The 10,428-nt window shown below is 35.3% G+C and overlaps 1 pseudogene; it reads left to right on the top strand.

The window, feature by feature from the left end:
* The first annotated feature begins 613 nt into the window (after positions 1–613).
* Positions 614–10,428, top strand: part of LOC114745060 (DNA-directed RNA polymerase III subunit 2-like) — a 29,027-nt pseudogene continuing 19,212 nt past the window's right edge.

The following is a 10,428-nucleotide window of genomic DNA, read 5'->3' as shown; positions in this document are numbered from 1 at the left end:
CACTATGGGGAAAAATGAATAAATATGGGAGACAAAGTGGATTGAGTTTTTTTATTTGGGACAAAATTGAATCTCCAACTGACTCTTATATTTAGGATTAGAGATAGTATCTTCTTTTCCTTTTTTATACACCTGCGTTGCCAAGAAATTGTTAGATGCACACTTGTCAGGTAGTGTACTTAAAATTCTAGTGTAATAAGAGTTGCCAATTTTTATCTGTATAACTCTTCTAGTGTTTTTATTTTTGATTAAGGTGCAATTGTGTCCTATAAGTTTTCACTCAGGAGCGTTGGGCATCCAAAACTTTTTTTGGATGCAAATTTACCTCAAAAGTTTAGAGTCGTAACAATATTGCACCCTACCATAAAAAAACTAATATTGACTGTTAAAATAGTGACTTTGACCATTAGCATTTTAAACCTTAAGGGGCAATGTTGCTATGATTTTAAACTTATGAGGATAAATTTGCACTCAAAAATAGTTTAGGGTGCCCAGTGTTCCTGAGTGAAAACTTCCAAGACAAATTTTCACCTTAACCCTTTTTATTTTTATACATATATGCTTAACATGTTTTTGTTATTAACCTGATGTTTGTATTTCTTTGTTCAGGTCAAGAAGTCCATGTTTGCAAGTGATTCATTTGAAAGGGTTAGTGAATCTCTGTGTGTGTGGGGGTCTCAACACGGCCACACAAACAGGTAATAGAATTGTTTAATTGATGTATTTATGCAATTGATAATATCGTATGATAAATTTGACACTTTTTTTGTGATGTCAATTCGGAACATTTTATATAGGAAGGCAGAGCTTACTCTGTCCTGAGAGATGTATTTCTTGCAAATGTGCCGGTAAGTTGATTTCAGTCAATTGAGGGTTCTTATACTTGGTGATTATTGTTGAGACTGATCTAAGCTGCTTCTGTTTTTCCTCTATCAGGCGCATCAAAATAATTTTATGCCAAAATGTGTATATGTTGCTGTTATGATCAGACGCATGATGGATGCCATTCTAAATAAGGATACCACGGATGACAAGGTAATATCTTTCTTAATATGTGAGACTGTATAAAGGCAATACAGAAAAGGTTCTGTTTTACATGATACAAGAGTAGGGAGAGCCTAGTCGTGCTTCATGAATGAAATGTGCTTCAATGAAGAAGGCAGACTTTTTTAAGGGTTACAATAAAAATTATTTATGTGCCTTTACTTGATTGATTAGTATTGCGTTGAAATGGTCATAGACATGGTATATGAGCCCCTATTACCCATCTGTCAGGAGTTTGATGCTTGCCACTCTCCCATGCTCCATAATTAATTTGATATTTTTGCACTGGGTATAGCCAACCTGTTTCGTGTCCATCTTTCAAGCCCAAATGGCTTTTGCCAAGGAGGTTTAAATATTACAAGGTCCATAGGGTTGGACCTTGTCTACAACGAGAAAATGACTTTCGTGTATTGGAGATTATGATAAATTTATTTATTGGCATTCAACAAACAGTTGAAGTAGTCATTGACAGACAATATCGAAAATATTCTGGAATATTTCTATTAATATGAGCATTGAGCTTATGAAATCAAGTAAATAAGAAGATTATCGGGGAATAAGTGCCCAGTGGCTAAAAATTTAACTTGGGGAAAAGAAACAGGAGGGATGATGATATGTAGGTCTGTAATTATTATCAGGATTATGCCAGATTTGGTATTCTTTGCATCTTGTTGATACTCATATTTATAATATTTTTCCCCCAAAACATACTCTAACAACTGAAGCCAATGCAACCTCACTTTCCATTTAAACTAATGCATTCAGCTTGCATGATCAAATGAATCACACAATTTATTAGTCATTTCAAGGGCATCCCAAAAATATAATGTCCCCTTTTGCTGTGTGTGTGGGGGCAAGGTCTATGTGCTATATATCTATTAACTGTGTCGTTTAATTTATTCTAAAGGATTATGTGGGGAACAAGCGGCTGGAGTTATCAGGCCAATTAGTATCTCTTCTTTTTGAGGTAGCATCTAATTTTATTTTTGCACCTGTTTGTCTGGAGATACTTTGCACGATTGTCATTGCTTTTGATTGTTTTTAGGATCTCTTTAAGACGATGATAAGTGAAGTTAAGATGAGCGTTGATAAATTCTTGGAGAAGAATAACAAGACAAACCGCTTTGACTTTTCTCATGTGAGCCCTCTTTAATATCTATGATTGAGCATTATCAAATGCAAAATGTAATCTATGCAATGCTAATCGAATTCATTCCTCAAGGGGTTCATCTTTTGGTTGCCTAAATGTATTTACAGTTGCATATAAGATCTAATAATAATGAAATAAAATTATATTTTCAAGAAAATATTCAAAACTAGATTAATGAATTGGAAATAAAAATGTCACCGCAACTGTTATTCATTTGTGATTTTTATTGAAGTTTATCATGTGATATATATCACAACTATTAGAATCTTAAAATCTTTATTCAGGAATTGTTTTATACCTTGTCTGTTCACCTTGATCTCATGGTTGTCTTGATTTGTCTTGATTTCTGCCTGCATTTCGCCCCTCATATGTGTATTATAGTATGTTACTAGAGACTTTATCACAACTGGGCTGGAAAGGACTCTCTCGACTGGTAATTTTGACATCAAAAGGTTCAAGATGCACAGAAAAGGGATGACATAGGTTTATTACGTTCTTAACAATTTTACTTTCCATCATCTTCATATATATATATATTATTGGAAATAAGATCACAGAAGGGGTTTATGTCTTGACGAGAGCTTAGGTACTGGGGATAGGGTCGCTTTATCATTTCTTGGCTCTAGGCCCTTAATTCAATTACACATTCTGACTGATGAGATTTCTCTATTCATAGGTGCTAGCTAGGTTATCATTCATAGGGACCATGGGGCATGTGACAAGGATCTCTCCGCAGTTTGAGAAATCCAGGAAAGTAAGTGGACTTAGAGCTTTACAGCCTAGCCAGGTAAGCCACATTTTTTCGGGTATTATGTGCTATTGGACAAACTTCTGACCTTTAAAATATCTTTTCTACCTTCTGATTCACGCCCTCCATTTTTGTTCTATTCCTTTCAATACAGTGGGGAATGCTTTGTCCCTATGATACTCCAGAAGGAGAGGCCTGTGGATTGGTGGAAAACCTAGCTTTGATGACTCATGTTACTACTAATGAAGAGGAGGGCCCCCCAATTTCTCTGGTATGTTTTTTATAATGTAATTCCTGATCTTTTTACTACCTCCAGTCTTAATTATAAGACCTCCTTTGTAGACTATAAACGAGGTCTTATAATTAGGACTGGAGGTAATGTTATTTTTACATATAAATTCTTATATTTTTAATTTGTAGTCTTTATTATTTTTGTGAAGAAATTTTTATATTGTAATTGTGTCATCTAGAGTGTGGGATATGTATGCCCTTCTATTTGTTTGGTTGTTTGAAATTTGTTTCTTTGTCAAGGTGCCTCCTTAGGTGTGCATGCAAGAGTATAGGCAGCTGGCGCATTGTTTCTTAATTTGTGTGCTATAATTTCTGGAGCTTAATTATATCTGTGGCAGTGCTATTCTTTGGGTGTTGAAGACTTGGAACTGCTCTCCGGGGAAGAGTTTCACACACCAAATTCATTTCTTATTATTTTTAATGGGCTGATACTTGGCAAGCATCGGAGACCACAGGTATCGTAATTTCTGTGGAAGTTCTCTCCTTAGATAAAGCAGAAAAGGCACATGTGTTTGCACTAGTATTCATGTGAAGTTATTATTGACATAATCATCATCATCATTTTCCCCCCTCTCTTTTCAAGCGTTTTGCTACTGCAATGAGAAAGTTGAGGAGGACTGGAAAAATTGGCGAGTTTGTAAGTGTTTTTGTCAATGAAAAGCAGGTAAATACTTCTAATTATAGTTTTTTTAATATGTTTCTCTTCTGTTTCTGCCATTTTCTGGTGTCTTGGTTCATTTTCTTTTGTCTGTAAATTCTACTTTGATTTAATTGTTTCTGTTATCTTAGGGGCATCTAAGTGGGTAAAGAATCTTGAGTTGGTAGTGTTTACTCATTATGGGAGTATTTCAAATGAGTCTCACATTCTGAACTTAATTTCCAATCAGGCCCAAGACAATCTGAAATTTTATTTCAGTCTTCTTGACCCAAAATGAAATTAAGGTTGAAGTAAAAATGACCATGTTGGTCCTAAAAATTTTAACAACCTCATAGGTAAGTTTGCAAGTGAAAAATATGCATTTTAAATAGGTAAGTTTGCAAGTGAAAAATATGCATTTTAACAAGAAAGAAAAAAGGTAAATAAAAACTGTACATATGAAAATTTACAACTCCCAATTTTCATTACAACAAAATGTGAACATGAAAGATTTGAAAGATTCACAATTCTTATCCGCAAGTTTGCAAGTCAAAATATGCAAATTTTCATACAAACGCTTATAAATTTTGCATATTCACATCTTGTAATGAGAAATGAGCTGTAGATTTTCATATGCACGGTTGTTATTTAGCTATTTTTTATTGGTAAAATGTGTACTTCCAGTTGCAAAACTTACTTATGATTACTTGTGAATTTTTCATGTTCATCTTATTATTGTGAAAATTGGGAGTTGTAAAATTTCATATTTGCAGTTGTTATTTAGATGCTTTTTGTTGTTAAAATGCATTTTGGTTCAACGTGACTGAAATGAAGTTTCATATTGTTTTGGGCCTGATTGGAAATTAAATTGAGACTTTGGAACTTGTGTGAAATTCTCCCTTTAAATATCTTATAAAGCATCCTATACTACTCAATGTGAGACTTTCCTATATGTTACTACATCTTTATTTGATCTTATATCACGATGTAGTAATATCCTCTAGCCACCCTCCTTATCTTGAAAAAGAGGTGGTTATTGCCATTGGTGTTATCAAACCAAGAAACTTAAAATTCTCTTCTTATATTTATTTAACATGTCTCTCATATGTTATTGTTGGCCTTTTGTGTTGAAGCATAGGTATAGTTAGGTTTATCCTAGGGGCTAAAGAAAACACTCACTTCAGCTGTGGACACCTTTATTTGTAATATTCTAAAAGCAACGTTTGATGTAGCCACAAGATATCAGATACTCAATCATGAAGATGATTGTAAGTGTGGATTTTGGGAAGTTTTGTGCCATATTTCATTCATCATGCCAATATTTATACACACACACATATAAGGGAGGTAGCCACAAGATATTGGATATTCAATCCCCCAAATCACGGGGGAGAATTAAACAAAATAAGAAACAAAACAAAATAGGAAATAAAAAAAGTAGGAAACAAGATAAGATGGGAAACAAGATTATATAGATATATAGGAAAATAGGTAATTGAAAAATCTACGACATATTCCTGATATAATCTTTCTTAAACAGAGTAATAAATAAAGTTGAGGAAATATTTAGAACAATAAAGGGCTCAGCTATTGGGCCTTGTGAAGAAAGCCCTAAAATCCTGGTACCACGTGACAATTGGAAGGCTCCTAGACAATTGCAAACCCCTAATCCTTGACAGCCCCAGTTGAATTTTGATCAAGACCCGTGCAAGCACCGGGAACCCACCCTTAAAAGTCAGCTCATTGAGGAAGGACCATTCCACTTGATACTACAAGACTTACTGTTGTCTTTTTTCTTTTTTTTGGGCTCTCTAATACAAGACTCCATCAAACTCTAACACTTATCGTTGCACAAGTGATCTTCTTCTTAAGAGGTACTTTGGTTTAAATATCTTAATTTCGTTTGAGAATATACCTTTTAGCTTCACAATATCATCCATCCATCCATCCATCTATCTTTCCATTTAATAAAATGGTAACGTTGATGTGGATAAAGACGCCTTAGTTCACATGTGTTATTCGATGAAACAAGTGAATACTTACAGGGAAGGAACACCGATTACTAATGATACAAAAACAGATCAAAACACGTAAAAAGTCGAAGAGGAGAATAAAACATGCTAAATCACACACGCGCGTAGGTAGAGTGTGTGCACGTACGTGTATGCAAGATTTATTATGTTTGTGGGCCTAAATAATCTCCATTAGTTGATAATGTTAAAAAATCATTTTAGCTTATTGCTGGTTCTCATTGCTTCATTATTACCCTACACATCTCTCTTGCTTTATATGCAGTTTTGTTTCATTTCCCAATTTTCTTCAGTGACACTGTTTTGTACAAGATACTTTACTAGTTGATATAAGTGAGAAACTGATATGATTGTAATTTATCTTTTTAGCGGTGTGTTTACTTGGCTTCAGATGGCGGTAGAGTTTGTCGTCCACTTTTCATTGCTGACAAGGGCATATCCAGAGTCAAAGAGCATCATATGAAGGAGTTAATGGTTAGTTTGGTTAAAGCATTTATTGTGGGAAGAAAGGAAGCTGCTCATATGAATTCAAATTTCATGCTTTTTCCGGACGGAGTGTGCACATTTGATGATTTTTAACATGATGGCTTGATTGAGTATCTTGATGTTAATGAGGAAAACAATGCCCTGGTTTGTTTTTCTCTCACTACTTGTTGCTTCTTTTAGTCATAAACTCTTGTTACTATTTACTAATGAAAGTGAATCTTGCCGCCTCCTTTCTATGTCATAGATTGCTTTATACGAAGGAGATGCTACAGCAGAAACTACTCATATTGAAATTGAACCTTTTACCATCTTAGGGGTTATTGCAGGGCTTATTCCCTATCCTCATCATAATCAGTCACCCCGAAACACTTATCAGGTTTCCTCATCTTTCGTTGCTCTTGTTTCCTCTTTCTCTCTTATAAACTCATTATATGCTTGTTGTCTCATATCATGAAATTCATTCTTTGTGGATAACTGTAGTGTGCGATGGGAAAACAAGCTATGGGGAATATAGCTTACAATCAGGTAAAATTGTTTTTCTTGCTTCCATGGAAAAACTGTAAAAATTTGGAGCTTTTTTTCAAAACATAATTTAACTAGTTTTCAATGGATTTGTTTTTTATGCAAGTAAATATGTATCTTTGCGCAAGTGTGCAGGTCCATGTCCACATGGATCAAGATTTGAAATCCTCATGATTTCGTGAATTGATCTGAAACAGACAATATACTCCTTTCTTTGATACGAATCTGATGCTTTTACAAGTGAGGGGGATCCTTATTCATATTGTCATGCCATGGGAGAATTTGCAATAGTACTCCCAAAACTAAGGAGAGTGTATTATCCCCGGGATTTAACTTATTTGCCAATAGATTCAATAAATAAAATAAATAGTAAAACACACTTCTAATGGATTCGAGTAATCAAACTGTCAGAACAATAAAGGGGTATTCATAGTAAACAATATGTCATGGGTAGTTTTGTTGAATTTTGTTAAAAATATGCCTACATTTGTGGTTATAGATAATGTCTAATGGCGCTTGTTTTGATGTCATAGGAATTATTCCCAAAAATGAGTATCTTACATTGCCCCTTCTATGAGTAATCTTGGCTTGTAAGTTGGACAAGACGTTGTTCTTTGCTACTTTGATTAAAATGCAGTCATGGGAATGTAGGCTGTGAGGATTTTCACTCTAGATCACTTGATTGTAGAGATATAGGTAATATGTCAAAAGCTAGTCATCCAAAATACATATGCTATTATGTGCTGGCCCAGTCATGAGTTTTATTTCCATTAAATGTATGGTGGTCATTGATTTTTGGCCATGCATTTACTTACACATGTTAAGGGCGTGACTTTTTTTTTTTGGGGGGGGTGTAGAAAGTTAAATGGACTAAATTAGTAGCAAATGAAGGATAAAAGATCCCCTTAGCAAGCTAACAGGGATCAAATATGAAGGACGCAATGTTAGACATCGTAGCCTAAGATTACTCCTGACCGTTGACAGTATTTTCCTAATTCAATGCTCCTGATTCCTAGGCACAGACCATGGGATACTGATTTTATTCTGCATTAATGTTCCTTTATCATATTCGATTCTTCCCTGATTGTAAACAAAGCCCTGCGCTCTATATAAACACTGGGTTACCAATCAAAATATACATCAAGCACTATGCACTATATTTCTACTGTCTCTACCTACTGTTCTGCACTATTTGATGCGCAATAGCATAGTTTTTGTTTTATTTGCATATTATGTTATGTTGTAGGATAGTTGTTGGAAATGAGGGCTGAAGAGGGACAAAGGAGGTGAATATATTTGGCCTGCAAAACTCCACATGCAAGTTTCATGCTTGTGAATGCCTTTGGCTTGCGTTGAAATTTCCGCATGTTGCTAGCCTAGTTTCGTTAGAAGTTGACCTTTATGGCGTATGATAGATCTATTAAACCCATCTTCTCTACAACTTGAACCAAAAAAGGTGCTAACACCTTTTTTGTTTTTGGAGTTCCTAATATGCCCCGTGCATTAAAAGACATCTTTACTATTAACTGCGTCAAATGCGTCTTGTAGATGTAGCTCTTCGAGTCATGCCGTTCTCATGTTGCCTCTGCCTTTGAATTTCTCATCTATGGATGTCTTGCACCTTGCACCCTTCTTGGGTGGTGGTTGTACAAGACCCACCACTTTGTTGGGTGGCAAAAACAACTTGTGCTCCGTCATACTTTGCTTGAGTGGAACCCCATTTTGAGCTGTTAGGCCTTCTTCTTGATCTTATAAGGCTTTTCTTGCCTTCTTAGCTTGTCTTTACAAGAATATCTCTAGCATCCTTGCAGGAGATTGGGCTTCATGCGTGGTCTGAGGTTTAAATAAGTGAAGAGGCCTTGTATAATCTTCTTGTATAGCTGAAATGTATGCTTTCAATAAATACTCTTCGGGAAACTGAAGCTTGTAGGCAATCAATATCATTGTTAAATTCTGTTTTACACCAATGTTGTCGAAGACGCAACATATTCCTTTCTGCCATGTATCCTTGCAATTGTGTTGACATTGTGAAGACCATCTCGCTCAAAAAGTTTTGACTGTGTTTAATTTCTCCTACTGGCATCCAATCTTGTTGAGCCATTCCTCCATTACCTTTGTGTTGCTCTTGTGGGTGCCAAGACTTGAGTGTTTCTGATACCACCTTTGTAGAATGTTTATGGGGAATGAGAGATAGTGGGAGAAAGGAGGAGAATGAGAGAGAAAGATAGAGCAGAGGAGGAAAAGAGAGAATAAGGAGCGACAGAGTGGGATGTGAGAGAGAGAAGGGAAAGCTTTACATTCACAAGTTTTATTACAACATATCGAATCCCCCTTATTTATAGGCCTAATTAATGACTTGTTAACTAGTTCTAATTCTTTCCTTTTTGTTAGAATATCATATCATGTCACTCTTGCAAAAATACATGCTTAGTGCATTTTATTAACTGAATTTTCTTTGGATATTATGTTACTCTTGTAGCTTTGCCGGATGGACACCTTGTTGTACCAACTGGTTTATCCTCAACGGCCTTTGCTGACTACCAGGACAATTGAACTGGTTGGTATATCGTTTCTCTGTGTTCTTCAAATAAAGTGTTGGGGTGAATCCTTAATTCTTTCAGGTTGGGTATGATAAGCTTGGAGCCGATCAGAATGCCACAGTGGCTGTTATGAGCTATAGTGGCTATGACATAGAGGATGCAATTGTCATGAATAAGGCATCTCTTGATCCTGGGTTTGGCCGTTGCATTGTTATGAAAAAGTAAATAATTTAATTTGGTGATTTTACACTTCATCTTGTTGGGCAATGTTTTGCTGTATTTCTTTAACCGTTTATCTAAGGTGATCAAGACATGGTATTTCCTTATGTATAGGTACACTGCTATTAATCAAAAGTATGATAATAACACATCAGATAGGATACTTAGGCATGATAGAACTACAGATAATGCGGGGCGTATGTAGGTAACATGCTTTAATAGAAATCACTCTTCTATTGATTTTATTGTGTACTGATTTGTTTGAAATGTACTAAGGTTATACTGCCCATAACTTATTCATATATTGTGATTCAAGAATTGTTTTGGTAACCAAATTTCTATGGGAAAATTGTTTTGTGAACTACCAGGACGAACTTTTTATTTATAGGGGCTTTTGTCAAGTTAGATTTGGCTTCCACATGTTCTATACGTCCTGTGAGTCGATGCTTATTCAGAAGTTCAAATAATCCAGAGCATTATTGACTTCTAGGATGAACCTTTGATGAGACTGATGAGTGGTCATAGGAAAGAGGCGGTTAAATATATCTTCCTATGACTAAACGCATTAATGCTTGTTGATAGGTTGATGGGCTGGGAGGTAAGAAGAATGTACAAATTTATTATTATCTGTTGAGCTTATAAGATATATAGTAGCGTCCCTAGGAGCTAAGTTATTTTCAATAAACTCAATCTGGGGGGAAAAAAAACAAAAGTTAGTAATCCTGCACTCCTGCTGAAATTTGTGAGGATGTGTTAAGAAT

The sequence above is a fragment of the Neltuma alba genome, unplaced genomic scaffold (assembly GCF_004799145.2).
Source record: "Neltuma alba isolate B1F8T4 unplaced genomic scaffold, ASM479914v2 tig00004516_pilon, whole genome shotgun sequence".
NCBI lineage: Eukaryota > Viridiplantae > Streptophyta > Magnoliopsida > Fabales > Fabaceae > Neltuma > Neltuma alba.
This window is presented reverse-complemented; position numbering and strand designations above follow the sequence as displayed.